Raw genomic sequence first — 12702 nt, 5'->3', positions numbered from 1 at the left:
AAATAGGTTTTTGAGACGTAACTATAGGAATACGATGCATTTAGCAGGGTGGTAATAGACCTGGAAAACCTGGAAATGTCAGGGAATTCTGCTAAGAGTCAGGGAATTTCGATTTATTGGGAAAAAGATTTTAAAACATTTCCAAATAAATTTTAATATTGATTAATTGTTGGATATTCAATGGGGACGGTAGCAGCGAGGCTGTTTGTTCCCGTCACGTAAAATTTCAGAGGTCATTGTTTTTTGCAACTTCAAACATAGAAACTTAAATGTTTCCCACTAACGATGTGTAATACGCTTACATTCTACAGCTGTGCCCATCATATTTTGCTTTTCGCTTCTACTGTAGAAAATCATATTGGTGAGCCCTTTACAAAATGCAGTCGTATTAACGATCTCATTCCTTCTATTTCGATTTTATCGGAGTTTTCTGTCTTTTATTAAATATTGGTAGTTAATCATGCAAATGAGAAAATTTTGGAATACGGTTACTCATATTTGAGCTTCTCTTTTTTTCTGTGTAATTCAGAAAGAAGTTTCGAAAGAAGTACGAAAATTTCTGATAAAATTACTCATCAGTGTATGCATTGGATCAGTATAGTGGATAGCCTGACTAATTTTATTGGGTCCTTGATCCTTAAATTTAGGATAAGTCTACAGATACGAAAGTATACTTTCTGCTTTGTGCTTATCATGGAATATTTATTAATTATACATTTGTAGGTATGTATGCGTTTACGTTATCGTCAGTAGTTTACGTTTGTAATGATTTATTGATGATGATGCTTCTTATAAGTTTAGAAAATATACAAGGCGGCCTAAAAGTGGGTATACAGTCCCGTACTGATCGGCTCATGGCATTTTATATCATTTACTTATTATTATCCATACAAGTATTGACTTAGTTTCTTCATTATTTGTTCCTTAATTTCTTTTCACTTATACCTGAAGCTCGAAACAGACCGAAGCAAGTAAATGCATTATCTTAATGAATTAAAATGTTTACTCGATCGATGCTGGTCTATATATATCTACTTTTGGATCACCCTGTATTTGTTCTCATTTTAAAATTATTCTTAGATTAAAAGTGAACAATATTTATGATACATGAGTTCAAATAAAGTTTAATTCTCTTTCTTTGTAATCATTCTCTGAGCCATACTTCTTTATGCTAATACGAAATGTTCAAAATTTTATAAATACAAGATTCTTTTAAACAATACATATAAAAATTATTTTGTAACTGTAAAGTAGTTTTTAAGTGTGTCTCAAAAATTGGTTTGTGGGTTGGAGGTCATGCCTCCATGGGGACACCTCTGCTACCATCTCTCTTCAAAAATACGAGACATAGATTGGATTTCTTTATCTAGCAATTCGTAGTGAAATGGAAGAAAGAAAAAAAAAAACGGACAGGTTAAAATTTGCGGTACAAATTATCGTAAAATATTTGGTCTAGGAATTAATTCGTGCGGGTGGACAAGAGATGGCGCAACGAACGGAGCGTCCCACAGTTCCGTGTATCCACACATATGTTGCAAACCCCTGTCATCGCGTATCGTTCGTAGTATAGGGCAGTGGATTAAAGCGTCAACAACACCAGTTTGTAGTTAAGTGAACATGGCGCAATTTGTGCCTGATAAAGTGTTTTTGCGGGGTGTCCTGCTGCATTACTTTAACATGTAGAAAAGTGCGACTGGAAGTCATCGTATTTTGGTAGAAGTGTATGGTGACCATGCTCTAGCTGAGCGAACGTGTCAGAAGTGGTTTGCACGGTTTAGAAGTGGTGATTTCGGCTTGGCAGACCAAGAACGAGCTGGACAGCCAAAAAAATTTCAAGACGAAGAATTGACAGCATTGCTCGAGCAGGATTCGTGTCAAACGCAGGAACAACTTGCAGCAGCATTAGGCGTTGATCAAACAACAGTCTCCAAACGCTTGAAAGCCATGGGAATGATTCAAAAGATGTCACATTGGGTTCCACATGAATTGAAAGACAGAGACGTTGAAAGACGAAAAACCATTTGCGAATTGCTGCTTCAACGACAGAGCAGAAAGGGGTTTCTGCATCGAATTATTACGGGTGATGAGAAGTGGATCCATTACGAGAACCCTAAACGAAAAAAGGCCTGGGTGAAACCAGGTGAACCAGGTCCATCACAACCAAAACGAGATATTCACTGTGCAAAGGTTATGCTGTGCATATGGTGGAATATGAAAGGTGTGGTGTACTATGAGCTGCTGCAACCGGGTGAAACTATGAATGGAGAACGTTATCGACGACAATTAATGCGTTTGAAGCAAGCTCTGGCCAGAACACGACCAGAATGGGAGAACAGACATGATAAACTTATTGTTCAACATGATAACGCTCGCCCACATGTCGCAAAACCGGTCAAAACCTATTTAGAAAATGTCGGATGGGAAGTTTTACCCCACCCGCCGTATTCACCAGACGTTGCTCCTTCGGACTACTACTTGTTCGATTGCATGAACAACGATTTGATTGGACAGCGGTTTACTTCTTCAGAAGATATCGAAACATGGGTCTCTGACTGGATCGCTTCCAAGGATGAGGACTTCTTTCGCCACGGAATCCGTACATTGCCTGACAGATGGGCGAAAGTGGTGGCTAGCGATGGACAATATTTTTCTTAAGGTATTTATGTATTTTGTGTTTGTACTACAGCTTCAATGTGTGCGTACCAACCGCACGAATTAATTCCTAGTCCAAATAATATTCGTTTGTTTCCAGCGTACTGTGGAAATAACCAGGTTTTATAATATGCAATTACTGTTCTAATGTTGACATCTTCTTTCTTTTACTGCGGAAAAAAATCATGAATGAGATTTTCATCATGTTTATATGTTGCAGTTCTATGGCTTGCTTTTCGCCAAAATCCGTGGGTTGTAGAACTAGGGAAGCTAGTCTAAGGAAGCTGATCATGTTTCAGATGTAATGTGGGCTTAAAATATTTTGATATTAACACAAATTCGGTGGCGTAGTCAGTGGAGTGGTCACTTTTGGCACCAAAGTTCCTGCATTCAAACCATGGGTGCACAATATAGATTTTGTGGTAAAAATGAGGTGGGTGGAGTTTCACGGCGTTGTCCCGTTTCCTTCCCTATTCGCATTCCTTTCTTCGTTCTTGCATCATTAACTCAATAATTATCATCTGGTTTGTGGGGCGTAGTTAAATGAATCATAGTTAAACTAATGATTTAATGTGTGAAGTATAAATATTACTCGATGAACTTTTGTCTGTCAGTAACCGGAAGGCGTTTTCGGTAATTGTGAAACTACGAATTTGTAATGATTGACTTACTCCACCCGTATAGGTAGGTAATGCTCTGGGAGACGATTTTATTTTATTTATTTATTTTTCCCAGGAAGATGCTGTTCTCTGCTCGCCTTCTGACTTGGGAATTCGTGTTAATTTGGCTATAGTATTTGTTGCTGGAAAATAGAATTTTGTAAACACCCAAATGTGCGAACCTATTAATTAATACAAAGTAATAAACACATTATTACAAGAAATTCCAAGTGAATAAATAGCAGCTTCAGAATGAGTGTATACGCATTATTATCGTGTGTTAAGTACGCGATCGTGTTTTAGTTCATTATTTTCATTTTTAATTTTAGAACACTTACACTAAATATAAAACCCAAAAAGAAATGGAAGTAACAAAAGCAACTTGATTTGATGGAGTGGATCCAGGCTGTTTACGTGGCAAAAAAAAAAAAAAAAAAAAAAAAAAAGTATTCTATACATTCGTCAACAGCAGTCTTTTTTCGAACTACGGCATATTATTGTATAGAAAGGCAGTCGAGATGCAGGGGTAGCAGAGGGCACAACTTGTATGATAAATTGAAAACTTTACCAGGGTTTAGCGTGGTTGTTCTAGTTGTAGGGATAGGACCTCATGATGTTGTAGTTGTGGTATTATGTATTCGTATACAGATAACAAGCGTGTGAATTTCCAAGTATTCCGAGACCACGTTCCTGTCCTTCCTGGTTGTTAGATAATTCTGTATCATGGATTCCAAAAGTACCAGCTGACAGATTTTCTTTCCGCTGCATTTGCCGGCGCGTCTTTTTGCTGAGTAACATGAGACAGCAAGCGGTAACAGGTCACATGAAAGGTAAAAAGCATATGCAGATGGCCGTGTCCATTTCAGTATCAGGAACAGTTCGTACTTTTGTGAATCAAGAAATAAGTCAGGACCTTCTGATTTGGAGTGTCATCCTATTTGTATCTCTTTTGTATAGAACTTAAAAGATTTCTGATGATGTTACATACCAAGTGTGGATTTTATAGTGTAAGGTGATTTGAGTTCGAGGGACGAAACAAAGGAGTTTATATGGATTCTTAGTGAAAGATAGCATTACAAAAGCAGAATTAGTATGGTCTATTCAGAGAGACTACATCAATGCAAACTGCTACTAAAGATGCCAAAGTAATCAAACATATGTTCCCAGACAGTGAAATTACCGGGAAAATGCAGCTTCAACGTGACAAAGTAGCACACACTTTAGTTTGTGGGTTATCACATACTTTAAATTAGATGTACTAATTCAGTTATGATTACTGTATTGTGAGTTTGATGGATCTCTTAATAAAGTGTATGAAAAAACAGATGAACATTACGTGCAATTCTGGAGTATCGTGAAAGGGCAAGTATGTAAAATCAGCGCGATTTAACATTGGCGTTTTTAGGACATTCTGCAGATTCTAATTTTTTAACCATTTTCATCCTTTAACTTCAAAAAGATCATTCAATTTTCAATGGATGATCTCAATATAAACTGTAAATTTCTGCACATCCTCAAGCCATATATCAAAACGGCTCCAGATGACCTTGTAATATTGATATAGGAAGCTGTGGGTTACATAATTTGCATGGAACTTTTAATGGTGCAGTTGAGTAACGGACTGAAGAAGCATTTAATTTCTAAGAGCTCTGGGTAACTTATTTAAGGAAGCTCCAGAACATCATGTCAAGTACACTCACTGTTGAACCTCAGAAAATTTTCCAATGAAATTTTTGTTGGGTTGAAAAAATAGTAGTGTTTCTTAGCGAGCCATTGACATTTACCTTCTGTTGTATGTTCAAGGTGTCAGGAAGGATATGACTGTTTCTAGCTCTTTGAGCTATCAGGTCGTGTTGAGTATGTTGGTAGAAGATAAAATGCTTATTCCTAATCATCCTGATCAGGGTGGATTGATTTAAATCAGTCTGATTTAAATCACGATTTTAATCAAGATTTAAATCACTTGATTTTTAAAATAAAAATCGTTGATTTAAATCAAATTCCGAAATAAATTAATTTAAAGTGAAGATAAGTAAAATCCCGTTTCTGTTCTATTATTTCGATTATGGAAGATGATAATCATAATACAATGAGACTCAAATGTATGTAAGCGCAATATGAAAACGAGTATCATGCAGAGGATAATTAGGGAAAATCCCGTTTTGAACGGGTGAATCCTACTACCTTCTCTTCGTAACATACGGTTTTTAAATCGTTAATTATTCCAACGGGGAAATCACCATGGACATTTAAGACGAAAATTCTTTTGTGTCCACGTCTATTTCTTTGTTTCCAGGTAATGTGGGCGTATTTAGAGGGGTCCGATCCCCTCTCCGAAATAAAATAAAATAAACGATTAAAACTTTAGTCGAAATTTATGTACTAAATACATAGAAGTTGGCCGGAATCGTAGTACGGCAAATTTTGGATGCGCTAAAATATCAAATAATACTTTTGATAAAGTGAATACTTTCAAATATCTAGGATAAATATTAACAGACGTAAACATATTTACGAAGGATATAAATGTCAACTGAAAGCAGGGAATTCGTGTTATTATTCAGTTCAAAATCTCTTGTCGTTGCGAATTCTGTCGAGGAATTTGAAGCTTAAAATACATAAAACGGTAATCATGCCTGTTGTTCTGTATGGTTGTGAAGTATGGTCGCTTACTAGGGAAGAGCATGACTGAAAATACTTGAGAATAAGATCCTGAGACGAATATTCGGACCCAAGAGGAACGAGAATGACGGAAACTTCATAACGAGAAATTACATAATTTATACGGTTTACCAAACATTGTTGGGGTCATTTAATCTAGGAGACTCAGGTGGGCAGGTCATGTAGCCAGGATGGAAGAAAGTAGGAACACTTTCAAAGTCTTAAGTGGGAAACCAATGGAAAAAGACCATTAGGAAGACCTAGACACAAATGGGAGGACAATTTTAAGATTGCTTTGGCAGAAATAGGAGTACAAAGTAGAAACTGGATCCAGTTGGCTAAGGATAGAAGTCAATGGAGAGCTTTTGTGAATGTGGCATTGAACTTCCGGGTTCCATAGGCCATAGAGTTAGTTACTTAATTTTAGGCGAAGTTTATGTACTTTATATGTATTTCGTGCCGCTAGCTAGTTCCGAGTTTTTAAAAATATGTCCCTGCCAAATATCAGTAGCTTTAGTGAAAAGAAAAGTGCCATGTTAATAAATGTTGTTGTACTTTTTCTTTAATGCTTAAGAAACATTGTTTGGGATTTAAATAGGTTAGCGATTAGAAATTAATTCAAAATTCAACCCCAATACTTTCACTTAAATGGCATAATTGACATTTAATACTAATTCCTAACGTTTCTTTTTCAGCTCGCGACTTGTATTATACGAGGAGAAAGATTTGATTTAAATCAAAAAAATCGATTTAAATAAAAAAAATCAACAAAAATGATTTAAAAAAAAAAAATCATGATTTTTTTTCCACCCTGATCCTGATTACATCTTTTAAATCCTTCATAAGTGGAATCTTTCCTGATGAATTTTAGACTGACGCCTCCCTCAGCCCATTTCTTTACATTTTGTCAGCTGTGATAAAAATGTGATGCAAAAGTTCGTAAAATCAGGTTTTTAGTTCGAGTTCATTAAGAGTAGAAATTGATGTCTTAGGCTTTCGGCATCTATCTGGAAATGGCCTCAGAATGGCTAGTTGGAAAAAGCTTTTACACTTTTTCGACCGAGTGCCCCCACCGGAAATTGAACCTGGATCCGCTCGCACCAAGGGCGAGATTTTTAGCGACTACGCTGCGCGTGGCCACTTCTTCGAGTTCATTTATACGAATTGATGTGGAAAATTAAGAAAATCTTATTCCTGTGACAAAGCAACCTTTAAATGATAAATTGACTGGAACGTTTGAATCGTAATGTTTCTACATGATCTGATGTTGAAGTTAATTTAGCTCCCAGCTCTTTTAACTGAACTAGTTGAAAATAATTGGTTAGATGGCAATAGGACAGATAGAGTTGCGAGGCAGTTTCCAGAATTTTGTTCGAATCTGAATTGTAAAAGAACAATGAGTGAATATTTTAGAACTAGTCAGTGCTTGGATGACATTTAGCTAAAGAATTTCGATACTTCAGGGTACAATGATTTACGAGGTGTATTTAAAGTAGTCTTGATTTTCCCTTATGGAAATTTAAATCTAGTAAGACGGTTTTTAATCAAGGTGGAATGTGTAGCAGATAATTCAAAAGAACAAACTATAGTAGTACACAAATTGTGTAAAATTAAATAACTTCTGGTAGCCTTAAACTATCCGTACGGAAATGCATGATCCATCATGCACGAAATGCTCGTACTTGTTTTGCAGAAGCAACAAATCAACGACTAGAGCAAGAGGAAAAGAAGTAGAAAGAAGCGTAAAACAGGAAAATAAAGATCATTGTGAACAAGCTTGAAGATAAGAAGACTAAAATAACGGAAGATATGCGCAATGTTGATGAGGAAATAACTGAAAAGAAGCGAGATGAAGTACATAATACTATTTCCCCCCTAACAATATGTCGTTAAATACTGGAGCCAGTTGGATGTGCAAACGTCCGCTCTTTTATGATGAGTGGGTGAAAGCAAAGTGACGTACGTAACATGTTGACTCCCTTTTCCGGCGAATGTAGCGGCCTTAGTAATAACGATATCGCTTTACTTCTATTTTTATTGAAAAGATTGGAAATGTAGCGTTAAGTTGGTATAAAATACATCATCAATCAATTACCAAAACGAATTACACTGATGTGTAAAACATCGTGACGTACGCACAATGAAATGGACATGGAAGTCAGACATCGAGAAGAAAACGGTAAATTCTGCTCTGCTGTTGCATGTGTATGCTCGAAGAAAATTACATGTATAGGTGACTACTGGTATGTTATTTCTGTATTGTAACCGAGGTTTTCAATGCATCTGTATCTTAGCAACAAAAGAAGAAGAAAAAAATCGGTAATTAGCGTGGCCTACGCATATGTTTCGTGACGTACGTAACAGCGAGTACTTTGAGGAGGAATGAAGACCCAAAATTGAAAATCACAAAGCTTATTGGAACATTGAGAAAAGGCAAAAATATACTTTAGAAAACGCAAACAGAGATAGATTGGAAAACCACACAAGTGCAAACCAATATAAGTTACTGACATTTATTGATGATAACGCATAGTCGTATGTAAGTGGTCTACATTACAAAATTCAACATAGTACGAAAAATAGAAAAATGTGCATACAAATGTATAGTGTGGCATTTTAATTACTAATGTTCAAATTCTTCAGGTGCACGTGAGCAAAAGTGAAGCGACCTCGTTTCTCACGGGGTTTTGGAAGAACTTTCTGGATGCAATTTCGTTCCACAGAATCAGTCATCTACACGTGGATGAAAAAAGAATGTATCTTTTTCCTGATCATTTTTACGCATGTATTTCATTCGGTACATTCTATCATTTTACGTGTCCTACATATTTTGTATGTCTCCGTCCGACTGTGTACGTGACTGCAACATAACTTTCGATCTCGATGTCAACATTTTAGGAGGGAAGCATTCGTCACTGACACTTTGCGAAATATTTTCCTCAAGTTCATCCGGATCTGAATATGTGTCACTTCCACTGCTGCTGAGTAACTGTTCACCTTGCAGTAAATTGCAATGTGCAATTGGTAGGAGTTTTTCAGGATAAGGCATTTGTGTTCTCATATATCACAGCAACAAACCTTTTAGCAGGAACAACGTATCTTGTGGATTTGGTTCCTTTTAGTTGCTGTAAGTTAATGTCCATAAAGTGTGTAACAAACGGAAGGTCGTACTTTGCCATGTCTTGGTGCGATACAAAAAGGCATTCAATTTGCTTAGTATTTTTGAGAGTGACGAAATGGAAATCACTAGCGTTTTTCACTATTGTTTTTCCCTGAAGAGCACGGAACTAAACTGCTCTTTTTATGTTTCTCCAACTCCATCATGTACCCCCTTTCCGTGATAGCTTTCGTGAAGTTCTAGTTTGTTGGTATAATTTCATTTAAGAGCGTTCGACAGGCCATGGATTTTCGGTTCTTAAAATGTTGGCTTGCTCCGCCTCCACTGGTGGATTTTTTAAATGAGCACTTCCAGCAAAAGCGTATTGATGATTAAATAATTGAAGGACGCCGATACACTGGTAACTGTTACTCCATTTCTCTCACATATGGTTGAAATTCAAAATAAACAGTTTCTAGGGTGCCTCTCTTCCACTGATAAACTTCAATCAATTCCTTAGTATCTTTTGATTCACACAAAAGTCCTTGGATATATGTTTTGACGTCCATACAAGTCATGCACTTATTCTTATCAATCTCTGGATCACAAACACTTCCCTCAACAAGCACGCTCTTTGTCATTGGTAGCTGGTTCCAATTCACATCGGCACCAATCATTTTTTGAATGTTCTCACAGTATAGACAACAGGATATGTGATCCTGTTTAGATACAGTAATGCATTCTTTGGGGCGAAAGTTTCGGAAACTAGTTTCACTCATAGGATATATTTCAGCAAATTCGGTAATGAAGAACTGATATGCCTCGCTGATGTAAAATATCATGAATCTCTTGTGCACTTTTTCCTTCTTCTCATTATTGTTGTACAAGTAAACAGTATCATATTTCCCAGGCAGCGTTCGGAATATATCGTCACGCTTGTAGAAATTAATTACTGTTGCTTTTGCGTGGCTTGTTAGTACGGTGCTTTCACGTTGTTGTTTTTCCTTCTGTGTCACGCCAAACTCCTCCGCTAATTATTTAAACCACACTGAGTTTTCTTCTAGGCCTACTGAAAAGGGCTTTTCTCACTCTTTGCACTGCTTTTTCTAACGATGTACCATCCTGATATCCCACACTCGATCCAAATGGCACAGATTCTTCCCAGTTCCTTTTGCTGCGGAACTCCTGCATGCGTAGTTTCGTCTGTTGACGCATTATTTCCCCTTCGATGCTGACATTGCCTTTCGGTACTGCTGCATTCTACGCTTTTTCTTCTTCACTTCTCTTGACTTTTCCCTTAGCTACTTCTGGAGCTAATGGTACCATATTTACGTATGGAAGTTGCAGGAAGAAAATGACAACGGCACACTTTCAATACACACTACAACTGAAATCAACGCTAAGACTATTTTGTCTAATGAACACGCAGCAGTCGATGCAGTGTTGCCATATGCTAGTCTTCGAAATGCAGTAACAATACTACTCGATTTAGGAACAGCTAATATACTGTTGCAGACAAACTTACAGATCTCTTGCTTCAGTCACTACTCATTTTCCCTCACACAATCCTCGGCTGATCTTAAGCAGACTGCAGTCATTCTCTTCAATATTGTCGTATTTTCGTAACACTTGTATAGACCCTATCGAAAATTCAGAAGAAAAAAAAGATAAAAGAACGAGACAACAGAGTGATGTGGCAACGTTGATTTTTAGGTAACAGGGGTCATAAATCTCTAACAAATGTCGCCAAGAACAGCAGGGAGGGTTTTGGGGACTTTCCAGATTCCACGAAAAAAGTATCTTAAGGCACGACTAGATCTATATTCTGGCGCGACATTACTCAACGTTTTGTACTTTTCTTATTCTCAGCACATAGTTCATGCGACTGAAACAATTTGAATTTCTTTCTACACAACTTTACTGCAAAGATTTAATTTTCTCTGCTTCAACTTATGCATGTTGTTTGTCTGACTAAATTAATTTTCTTAACATTACATAAAGTAACATAGTAACATGATACTTGATATGCAATAGATATTATTATTCGTCGTGACGTACGTAACAAATACGTTACATACGTCACGCACTTTATAGGTAATCAGATGTAACAAAAATTTGCTGTAAACTCATACTGTTAAAGTGCTTTCAAAACTAGAAACAAATTGACAGCTCAAAAATACGTGCAGATTTGTTTTGAAGAAGGGAATCTACGTCACATAGTTATTGCGGTCACTCAGCGAGGGTCGAATAGTAAGCGTCATTTTAGCAACAGTGGATGGAGAGTTTCCTTGGCAACAGACCTTATCTTTCCAATATTGGCGCTAGTCAACACGTGTTTCCAGAAGGACATAAGCTATTTTAGTCTTTCGTTTCTTTGTGCGTGGAAGTTATTAAAAAAAAAAAAAAAAAAAAAAAAAACAGACACAGCACATGCACAAACTGGGACGACAAACATCCTTTCATCCATCCAAACAAACCAATATTTAGAGATTTTCCTTTTCATTAAGACTCAGAGGACAGTTCCAGTTGATGACTTACCGGGATGCGCACGAAGTGGCAACAGTGTACCACGTGCTTCTCCAAACGTCAGTTTGTTTCTAGTTGTGAAAACACTATAAAAGGCATAATTTATGTGAATAATTTAACGAATGACAGTTGTCCACTCGCTTTTCATTGTACAGGCTAAACTTAACCCCCTTTTCCGTGACGTACGTAACATAACACCACGGGTCTGCTCTGCTCGATTTCGCTGCTACTAGCGATGCCTACCCACATAGAGCTGATAATTTCTGTTTAGGCCTTGAAGGTAACATGCCTTAGACATTTCTATAAAGAAAGTATTGCACACATGCTCAGTATAAAAGTAACTAAACAATGCACTTGCGTTTCCTTTTACAACAGCACATTAATGCACTTTCTGTTACAAAGAAGCTTATTACTTTACGATAGACAACAATTTCATAACAAATTCTGCAAACCATGTAACTACATTTCATTCTCTTGCTATAGATGTATAGCACGTTATGGTGGAAACATTATGAGTTTTGCCCTTCAGTGTCCTGACTTGTTTGCTTTCACCCGAGTCTCATTGTGATTTTTTTTCCTTTTATATGTGACGAAACGTTCAACATGTGACTAAAGTTTCAGGGAAGATGTTTAATTTCTTGCTTCGTGCAAGAATTTCTATCAGGTAAGTGTTCAGTAATTTAATATTAAAATAGACTGTATTTGTTTTGTATATTTCTTGATTAGGGAAAAATGGTCGTTTTTCCATCTGTCTGGCTAATTACATCTCAGAGAAAATTTTAAAACATGTTCTGGAGAACCGGGAAAAGTCAGAGTTCTTTCCCGTTATTTTGTAGCCACCCTGATTTAGACACTTCGAAAATCATGAAGAAAATTTACAAGGTAGGTTCCAGCAAGCTGCATTCTAACGAAGCTATGACTGCAAATACACTATGTGCATCAGAGTGGGATGAGTCTTGAAAAGGAAAGCTGGAAAACTAGAAGCAATTGTCTTAATACCCAACCTCTTTACCTTTGATCACCTGATATATTTGACATGATCTCTCCTTTTATATTGAATAATATTCAGTTACAAAATGCACGACTAAATCGGTTCTTCCTTTTGTT

The 12702-nt window shown here is 36.8% G+C and overlaps 1 protein-coding gene across 2 annotated transcripts in view; it reads left to right on the top strand.

The window, feature by feature from the left end:
* LOC145660503 (macro domain-containing protein CT2219-like) overlaps nucleotides 1–12702 on the top strand; it is a 73844-nt gene that overhangs the window by 40262 nt on the left and 20880 nt on the right. The gene's annotated exons all lie outside the window — the stretch shown is intronic.

This window comes from Thermobia domestica, chromosome 9 (assembly GCF_964235325.1).
Source record: "Thermobia domestica chromosome 9, izTheDome1.hap1.1, whole genome shotgun sequence".
NCBI lineage: Eukaryota > Metazoa > Arthropoda > Insecta > Zygentoma > Lepismatidae > Thermobia > Thermobia domestica.
Note: the sequence above shows the minus strand (reverse complement) of the source record. Positions and strands in the feature narration are given on the sequence as shown.